Raw genomic sequence first — 11,072 nt, 5'->3', positions numbered from 1 at the left:
TAAATATAGCCCACATATTTTAGAAACAATAATATTAATGTATGCTGTACATAATTTATATTTCCATGCTATTGTTAAAAGGTTAGAGTAAAAGAAAACTGATTTCACAAACATAAAGATGGCAGAAATAACAATAGGCATATTAACATTCTGCTATTTATAGTCCTATCATCTATATTTATTCCGACTCATTTAAGTCATTATTTCGTTGTTCTGAAGGGGAACATGACTTTATTTTTAGTTAAAACCCTGACGACATTTTGGCAATTACTCTTTTGCAAATTTTTACGCGTCTTTTAACTTAGGTGCCTTTATTTGTAATGGATCATGGCTTAAATATTACACAGCAATGAAATAACAACCTTAGGCTTTGCAATACTTACTTACTTACCGGCTTTTAAGGAACCCGGAGGTTCATTGCCGCCGTCACATAAGCACGCCATTGGTCCCTATCCTGAGAAAGATTAATCCAGTCTCTACCATCATATCCCACCTCCCTCAAATCCATTTTAATATTATCTTCCCATCTACGTCTCGGCTTCCCCAAAGGTCTTTTTCCCTCCGGCCCCCCAACTAACACTCTATATGCATTTATAGAATCGCCCATATGTGCTACATGTCCTGCCCATCTCAAACGTCTGGATTTTATGTTCCTAATTATGTCAGGTGAAGTATACAATGCGTGCAGCTCTGCGTTGTGTAACTTTCTCCATTCTCCTGTAACTTCATCCCTCTTAGCCCCAAATATTTTCCTAAGAACCTTATTCTCAAACACCCTTAATCTCTGTTCCTCTCTCAAAGTGAGAGTCCAAGTTTCACAACCATACAGAACAACCGGTAATATAGGCCTAACTGTTTTATAAATTGTAACTTTCAGATTTTTGGACAGCAGACTGGATGATAAAAGCTTCTCAACCGAATAATAACAGGCATTTCCCATATTTATTCTGTGTTTAATTTTCTCCCGAGTGTCATTTATATTTGTTACTGTTGCTCCAAGATATTTGAATTTTTTCACCTCTTCGAAGGATAAATCTCTAATTTTTATAGTTCCGTTTCGTAGAATATTCTGGTCACGAGACATAATCATATACTTCGTCTTTTCGGGATTTACTTCCAACCCTATCACTTTACTTGCTTCAACTAGAATTTCCTCGTTTTCCCTAATCGTTTGTGAATTTTCTCCTAACATATTCATGTCATCCGCATAGACAAGAAGCTGATGTAACCCGTTCAATTTCAAACCCTCTGTGTTATCCTGAACTTTCCTAATGGCATATTCTAGAGCGAAGTTAAAAAGTAAAGGTGATAGTGCATCTCCCTGCTTTAGGCTTTGCAATACAAAAAAAAAATTGAAACACTTTAAGCCCAATGGTAACATTGCACTGAATCACCTTTTTCTTCTCTATATGAAAACTTGTTATGAAGACAATGTGGCATATTACACTCTTGCAGTCTTAATAACAGTTGACTTAAATGGAGGTTTAAAATGATTAAAAATGATTTGCTACAAGGATGGATAGAACTTGTTGCAGTGACATAAAAAGTGTGACATACGTTTTCATTGCATTGTGTGGCGAGGACAAATAATTGGATCAGCCTGCTGTGCCATCCGTTATGTAATAAATTGTAATTTAAATAATTCGTTTCTTTCATAAAGAAATTTTGTGTCGAATAGGCCTACATTGACTCTTCTGGTCATTTCATATGTAGAAAGTAGCTAAGTCATAATTTGGTCACTGTTCTGCAAGAAGTGACGTAAAAGCTATGGTAATAATAATAATAATAATAATAATAATAATAATACTTACTTACTTACAAATGGCTTTTAAGGAACCCAAAGGTTCATTGCCGCCCTCACATAAGCCCGCCAGCGGTCCCTATCCTGTGCAAGATTAACCCAGTCTCTATCATCATACCCCACCTCCCTCAAATCCATTTTAATATCATCCTCCCATCTACGTCTCGGCCTCCCTAAAGGTCTTTTTCCCTCCGGTCTCCCAACTAACACCCTATATGCATTTCTGGATTCGCCCATACGAGCTACATGCCCTGCCCATCTTAAACGTCTGGATTTAATGTTCCTAATTATGTTAGGTGAAGAATACAATGCGTGCAGTTCTGTGTTGTGTAACTTTCTCCATTCTCCTGTAACTTCACCCCGCTTAGCCCCAAATATTTTCCTAAGCACCTTATTCTCAAACACCCTGAACCTATGTTCCTCTCTCAGAATGAGAGTCCAAGTTTCACAACCATACAGAAGAACCGGTAATATAACTGTTTTATAAATTCTAACTTTCAGATTTTTGGACAGCAGACTGAATAATAATAATAATAATAATAATAATAATAATAATAATAATAATAATAATAATAATAATAATAATAATAATAATACTACTTACTGGCTTTTAAGGGGTCCGGAGGTTCATTGCCGCCCTCACATAAGCCCGCCATTGGTCCCTATCCTGAGCAAGATTAATCCAGTACCTACCATCATATCCCACCTCCCTCAAATCCATTTTAATATTATCATCCCATCTACGTCTCGGCCTCCCTAAAGGTATTTTTCCCTCCGGCCTCCCAACTAACACTCTATATGCATATCTGGATTCTCCCATACGTGCTACATGCTCTACCCATCTCAAACGTATGGATTCAACTATCTCAGGTGAAGTATACAATGCGTGCAGTTCTGTGTTGTGTAACTTTCTCTATTCTCCTGTAACTTCATCCCTCTTAGCCCCAAATATTTTCCTAAGCACCTTATTCTTAAACACCCTTAACCTATGTTTCTCTCTCAAAGTGAGAGTCCAAGTTTCACAGCCACAAAGAACAACCGGTAATATAACTGTTTTATAAATTCTAACTTTCAGATTTTTTGACAGCAGACTAGATGATAAAAGCTTCTCAACCGAATAATAACACGCATTTTCCATATTCATTCTGTGTTTAATTTCCTCCCGAGTGTCATTTATATTTGTTACTGTTGCTCCATGATAATAATAATAATAATAATAATAATAATAATAATAATAATAATAGGCCTAATAGTAGTCTAGTATTAGTAGTAGTAGTAGTAGCAGTATAGTAATAATGATAAAGTAGTAGTAATAATAATAATAATAATAATAATAATAATAATAATAATAATAATAATAACAGGCCTAATAATGGTCTATTCCATGGCTCCATAGCACTGTTCACTCCAGCAGCACTTTCCACTGTGAATTGTAATCACACACATAATCTTGTTATACCTATAACACCACCAGTAGGCTACATGATCCCTCCAATTGTTTCAATGTTTGGATAAGTGCGACGGACATGACATTTTTCCGCTCACTATCAGAGAGATCGTATCAGTAACGTACCTACAAAACTCATTTAGACTTATGATGCTTCTAATTTTCTCATTTGGCTCTTTTTGAAGTTCATTAAAAAAAAAAAAAAAAAAAAAAACTTGGCCTACACTTGGACTTCTGTTATGCAAATATCGGCATAACTTAGCATTAAGGAGCCCAGACTGGCATGCTTTATAATTAATGTTTTAATTTCATCACTTTGCAAGAAAAATGTTGAAAATTTGAAGTAGGCCTAATAAGGATCTGATGAAAGGCAATATCAAACGAAAATCCTGCAGCACTAAACCACATGGGAATGTAAGCATAAGTCAAAATTATTCAGGGAATATCAGCATTACAGATTAAACAAAAAAAGCAGCTGAAGGCTACACGAGAGTGGGCTAATTAATTAATTAATTAATTAGGCCAATGAAGCAAAAGGAGCGAATGAGCTGCTGAAGTTCTTATGAAGCTATTGGAAATCCGCTGTTTTACGAGACAGGGTGTGTCTCAATGTTATAATTAAGACAATTTTACATGTTTTACTGAAACAATGAAAAATATATTAAAATGACCCAAATTATAACGATTTCCTAGTAACGTTTCTTTATTGTCATGAACTTACAACATACGACTTCAGTCTGCGCATTATATTGCTTTTGGAAACACTACCATTTTCTGGAGTTCGATCCAGAGACCTTAGAAAAAATGTGAACGTTGAGCTGCAAAACCAGCACGAATTTGATAACTGCACAGTGCACAGTTACATGTGACAACAACGCGTTAATGAGACGCGGCCAGCCTGTCGAGTGTGAGTCGATAAGAGGACCGAGAGCTACGAACACTTGATATCACGACATTAAAACACGTAATAAAGGAAATTAAATGTTAATCACATCGGTGTTAAGTTATAGTAGTCAACGTGATACTTCAATGTTCTGAATGAAGTTAGAGGACTGTCTGTAATATCCGTGGCACAATGAAGCAGGCAAAAGTCTCATTGAGTTTGAAGATGTGTTATTAGTACAGTGCAACCGAACAGAGTAACGTTCAGAATCGCGTCGGAGATTGAGGAATTTAATGTTTATAATAATAAGGAATGCAAAGGAGACTTCAAGCAATAGCCTATATGTGGAGACTATATCCCCACAGCCTGCTGCTCAGAAGTGCTGGATCAAACGCCTTTATAAGCACGGTGCTTTTCTCTTCTCTACTGAGGCATTCTAATTCTACAGGTAGAATTCAAATTTGTCGAAAATATTCAGGCACAAGATAGTAATTTTCTGTCTGCAGTTGTGATAGTCATACACAAATAAGCTAATAGTTTTCTACATGCAGTTTTGCACATATAGTAGTTTCATACTTACAGTTGTGGTTAATCTTGCACAAATAGTAAGTTTTCTACCTGCAGTTGTTGTGCACAAATAGTAAGTTTTCTACCTCCAGTTGTGCATAAATAATAGTTTCATACCTACATTTGTGGTTAATCTTGCACAAATAGTAAGTTTTCTATTTGCAGTTGTTGTGCACAAATAGAAAGTTTTCTACGTGCAGTTGTGCACAAATAGTAAGTTTTCTACCTGCAGTTGTTGTGCACAAATAGTAAGTTTTCTACCTGCAGTTGTGCACAAATAGTAAGTTTTCTACCTGCAGTTGTTGTGCACAAATAGTAAGTTTTCTACCTGCAGTTGTGCACAAATAGTAAGTTTTCTACCTGCAGTTGTGCACAAATAGTAAGTTTCCTACCTGCAGTTGTTGTGTACAAATAGTAAGTTTTCTACCTGCAGTTGTTGTTCATAAATAGTAAGTTTTCTACCTGCAGTTGTTGTGTACAAATAGTAAGTTTTCTACCTGCAGTTGTTGTTCATAAATAGTAAGTTTTCTACCTGTAGTTGTTGTGTACAAATAGTAAGTTTTCTACCTGCAGTTGTTGTTCATAAATAGTAAGTTTTCTACCTGCAGTTGTTGTGCACAAATAGTAAGTTTTCTACCTGCAGTTGTTGTGTACAAATAGTAAGTTTTCTACCTGCAGTTGCTGTGCACAAATAGTAAGTTTTCTACCTGCAGGTGTTGTGCACAAATAGTAAGTTTTCTACCTGCAGTTGTTGTGCACAAATAGTAAGTTTTCTACCTGCAGTTGTTGTGCACAAATAGTAAGTTTTCTACCTGCAGTTGCTGTGCACAAATAGTAAGTTTTCTACCTGCAGTTGTTGTGCACAAATAGTAAGTTTTCTACCTGCAGTTGTTGTGCACAAATAGTAAGTTTTCTACCTGCAGTTGTTGTGCACAAATAGTAAGTTTTCTACCTGCAGTTGTTGTGCACAAATAGTAAGTTTTCTACCTGCAGTTGCTGTGCACAAATAGTAAGTTTTCTACCTGCAGTTGTTGTGCACAAATAGTAAGTTTTCTACCTGCAGTTGTTGTGCACAAATAGTAAGTTTTCTACCTGCAGTTGTTGTGCACAAATAGTAAGTTTTCTACCTGAAGTTGTGCATAAATAATAGTTTTATACCTACAGTTGTGGTTAATCTTGCACAAATAGTAAGTTTTCTACTTGTCGTTGTGATGTCGTGCACAAATATTACCTTTCTAACTAGTTTTGTTAGTCATTCCTCCGCCTGTGGATTATGAAAAAGTCTCACTGCTCTCTGAATTACGAACTTAATGTAATTAGTATTCCACATTATTTTTCGTTAGTGCCTCCCATGTTTTACGATGCTATTTCAATTTGTTAAATTAGGAACTGATTATAATATTTGTAACTGATTATCTAATATCTCTGTGATCTTGCGTTAAGACGTGCAGGGCACATCAGATAGTTGGAAGACGGTGCTACTGGCAGTCTTCTTTTCGTGTCCGGACCTGTTCAATCATTTTCCAGATAATTTTGAAGTGAAAAAACGCATGTGTCAGCTCTCATGCGAAGCTCAGTTGCGTTTTCTCACGAGGCTAGAACAAGTGGAATTGTGTAAGAACCACTTTTTGCTTTCTACATAGATATCGAACTATAATTGGATAGAACTGGTTAAACTCAGTCACTGATTTATTATGAAGTGAGATATAAATAATTATATTGAGGATCTCAGCTTTACAGCGTCCCTGGACTAATGTTACTTAAAAATGTTTCATAAAGCAACAAGAGAATACAATAATTTCAGAAATTTGTAGTAGAATTTATGATCATTTAATTAACAGGGAAACTCATGACGCTACTTCTAAATAAATCTAAAACCTTAATTCTTTTTCCTACCTCAGATGACGTAATTTATATTTTAATTGGAATTCATTCATTCATTCATTCATTTTATTCCATAGATCTTACATGAGCAATGAAGCTTTAAGATGTGGAACAAGTCAGAATTTTACAATATTACAATTACAATTTTTACAAATTTTTATAGTTTTACAATTTAGTAATTTTCTACAATTTTTACAATTTTGTGCAATTTTTTACAATATTTTGGCGAGATGTAGTGAGATGAGGTGAGGTCCGAGGATTCGCCAAAATATTACCCGGCATTTGCCTTTTGGTTGGGGAAAACCTCGGAAAAACCCAACCAGGTAATCAAATCAAAGGGGGGTAATCTAATCAAATGGGTTGATGCCAAGGACTCGCCATAGACCATCCGGCTTCAGTCCCACGGCTGTGGAAAACCTCGGAAGAAACCAAAGACCAAAGGGGGATCCAACCCAAGCCCGAAAGCAGCTCCGGATCAGCAGCCCAGCGAGTCTGCCGACTGAGCTACATCGATGGCTCTACTAAAAGTATACAATGCATAGCCAATCAGATTATTAAATTTACAAACGCAAACGATCATTTATCAGTTGAGCTATATGTATAATACAAAACAAGTAAGTTCATTAAATTTAAGGCATAAACAATTCAATCAGCTGTGTTTGCTTATTGACTGTGTTCAGTTCATCTGCAATAGTGTACGTTATAAAACTTGTTAGAAATTGATGACGGCTAGTCTACTGCACTGCAATGCAATGTTTCAGTCTCTCGTATTCGTTCGAAGGTCCCTAAACCATGTTGACGAAGGAACTGTGCTCGAGTGGAAGGAACTATTTCAACTTTTACTCAGAAGCGTCTAATGTTCTGTGGGATTATGAGGTATAATCATTAGTCCTTTAATTGTGGACTGGAATAAATGGTTGGACGAGGAATAGACTTTTTATTATTTTATTGAACTTAATTTTTAGGTTAAAAAGCTTAAATTTATTTATGAGACGAGAAGACCTGGTAGAGTTTAAATAGGCCGTATATTTATTTATTTTGTTTGATTATTTATTTCATATTTAATAATTATATTTTGTTGGGGTGATAGAAATAATTAACTCCTTTTGTTTTAGTCTATATAAAGGTATTTATGAGTAGTTCATTCATTTTTATTGATGATATAATAATATGTATGCTCGTTCTGACTTGTCAGTCTATTCACTACAGACTAACCTAAATTATAGGCCTATTGTGCTCTTTATATAGTCAACAGTGTAATCATCTTATAAAACTAAATACATAATATTTAGGCCTATGTTCGTCCTGGCTAGTTATTCTATTTGATATAGCCTAACTTATATTGTGCTTACATATATAGGCCTATAGAAATCAGGTGACCATTCAGGTCTATAGTAGGCTATACATTATAATAGGCTGTAAGAATTTTAATGGCTGGGCCTACATGTTAGCAACTAGGCCTAAAACGAGCTAAAGCAAAACTTTGCAATCGGAAGATTTGCAGCATTTTATGATGCATATTTTCATCACTTAAATTTGTATGAGGGGAGAGTCTGGTAGTATCGGACATCGGGTAGTATCGGACAGTGCATTTCTTTCATCTACCACCATATGGTAGTACCTGAATGACATGGTTACGTTTCTCTATGCGACATCACAGAAATGTAACCATGTCAGTCAGGTACTATCATCGTGTGGCAGATGAAAGAAACTCACTGTCCGATATTACCCGATGTCCGATACTACCCGACTCTCCCCTAAGTCCTATTACTGTTGTTGTTACGAAGCCTATCAATTCATTCAGCCTATCCTTCTTCTGGACCGCGAGAACTGTAACTGCAAGTGCCTCAGATATCGTCTTCTTTGAGACGATAGTCTGTAAGACTCACTCACCACTCTACTGTTGAGAATCGAACCGAGGCTTAGCTGAATTTGTAGGTGTATATAGAACGCCACCTTTTGTTTCAAAGTCATAGACCTTAAATTTTATTGTACCTCGAATCTTGAACATTGACAATGCATCCCTAACTCACTTCCACACTTGAATTAAAGATTACTTTTAGAAGTGAATACTAACCAGCTGGACATTCCAAATTACCAACACGGATAAACTACATTTGCTACAGAATTCAGCTGAGAGTGTTACGCTTTTTGATTTGCTTATTTAACGACGTTGTATCAACTACTAGTCTATTAGCGTCGATGGAATTTGTGATATGCCTATTTGCGATAGCTAGACCTAGATGATATTTAATTTCAGGACGAAATTTGAGAGACATCGAGATCCAGATACTTCAGAGTGGAGGAAAGCACACTATAAAGAAATTCATGATTTTTACAAAGAACCTATCAACAGGAGAAAGGTCGTTAGGACAACCGAAGAAACGTTGGAAAGAAAACTTTGGTAGACCGTAACAGATCTTCAAAAGACTACAACCTGTCAGGATGATGATAATGATGATGATGATGATGATGATGATGATATTGTGGCAAGAATTAAATCAGGAAGACTGCGATGGATTGGGCATGTGCTAAGAGCTTCAGAAGAAAGTATAGTTTTGGCCGATGAATTTTATATGCTTTAAATTGAATAGTAATATGTATAGCTCTGTTGATAAATTGTTTGTGTTTGTAATTTGAAGTAGTTTGCATGATATGTATTATCAATTTCTGTATATCACAACTGATTGAATTGTTTATGCCTTAAATTTAATTAACTTCCTTGTTTTGTATTATACATATAGTTCAACTTGTGAATGATCGTTTGGGTTTGTAAATTTAATAATCTGATTGGCTATGTATTGTTTAGCCTACTTTTAGTAGAGCCATCGATGTAGCTCAGTCGGCAGACTCGCTGGGCTGCTGATCCAGAGCTGCGTTCGGGCTTGGGTTGGATCCCCCTTTGGTCTTTGGTTTCTTCCGAGGTTTTCCACAGCCGTGGGACTGAAGCCGGATGGTCTATGGCGAGTCCTCGGCATCAACCTCTTTTATTTGATTACCCCCCTTTGATTTGATTACCTGGTTGGGTTTTTCCAAGGTTTTCCCCAACCAAAAGGCAAATGCCGGGTAATATTTTGGCGAATCCTCGGACCTCACCTCGTGTCACTACATCTCGCCAAAATTTGGTAAAAAATTGCACAAAATTGTAAAAATTGTAGAAAATTACTAAATTGTAAAACTGTAAAAATTTGTAAAAATTGTAATTGTAATATTGTAAAATTTTGACTTGTTCCACATCTTAAAGCTTCATTGCTCATGTAAGATCTATGGAATAAAATAAATGAATGAATGAATTAATTAATTAAATAGGATATTCATATAAACTACACTAGGAAGACTTAGGTTCATATATTTGGGCGATCTGAAGTAAGAACTAAAAATATTAGCCTAATATAGAAATTTATGATAACTGTAAAATTATTTGTCAGGACAGAGTGTAGTGGAATTTCGTTGTAAACTCAGCAGCCAAGAGCTTTCATAGCTAACAATGCTTAATAATAATAATAATAATAATAATAATAATAATAATAATAATAATAATAATAATAATAATAACAATAATAATAGTAATAATAATGATAGTAATAATAATGATAGTAATAATAATAGTTATAGTAAGTTAATAATAAATAATAATAGATCCATTTAATCCACTATTAAATACAGCTGTTTTACTAGCATCAAGAGTCACTGTAACATGAGCTCGTGTCTGACTAAATAGCCCGATGATTCGCCATAGATTACCTGATGTTCGTCTTACGGTTAGGGAAAACCTCAGGAAACCTCAACCCTGTAATCACTCCAAACGGGAATCGAACCCACGCAACCATACGAGCCTGCCGCCTGAGCTAAATCGGTGCCCTGTTACGCTTTCATGACTCTCTTGTTTATCATTTCTTCTCTTTCCAATTCAGGTAGGCCTACGATTCAAAATATGCAAACAACACGAAGGATAAGATTAGCCTGATCTATGACCAATAATATTTATGACGCAACAAAACAAATGTCTAGTGCACTAACACAAGTTTTAATGAAGTACGGGACATGGCCTGCATGATTGTGAACAGTTCTTACACAAGTCAACTAATGTTTTTGTTTATCACAGCCTATATTACATTACTCATGTGAGGAATTGATGTCTCTAGTATTGAGAGAATCTAACTCACAGAATAGCTTTCTCATTCATTTAAGCACATTACTGACATAAGTAGGCTTATCTATTGTAGGCTAATTCAGCCGAAAGGTGATAACTGAGTCGGGACACCCTGAAGTTCTAACCGTAATGATGCCTCTTCCTCAAGATAAAACCGACGCACAATAAATATTCTTTAAGGGTGTAGGCCTAGCCTATGTGCACTTTTCGCTAGTAGCCTAAAATTCAGAATTTAATTTTACATATCCGAATTAATTTTGCGCTGGAATTTGATATAGTGATTAAGCATACTTCTAGATTAATAAAAAAATTTTAGAATCTAAAATAAGTTACCGGT

The sequence above is a fragment of the Periplaneta americana genome, chromosome 6 (genome assembly GCF_040183065.1).
Source record: "Periplaneta americana isolate PAMFEO1 chromosome 6, P.americana_PAMFEO1_priV1, whole genome shotgun sequence".
NCBI classification, from domain to species: domain Eukaryota; kingdom Metazoa; phylum Arthropoda; class Insecta; order Blattodea; family Blattidae; genus Periplaneta; species Periplaneta americana.
Note: the sequence above shows the minus strand (reverse complement) of the source record.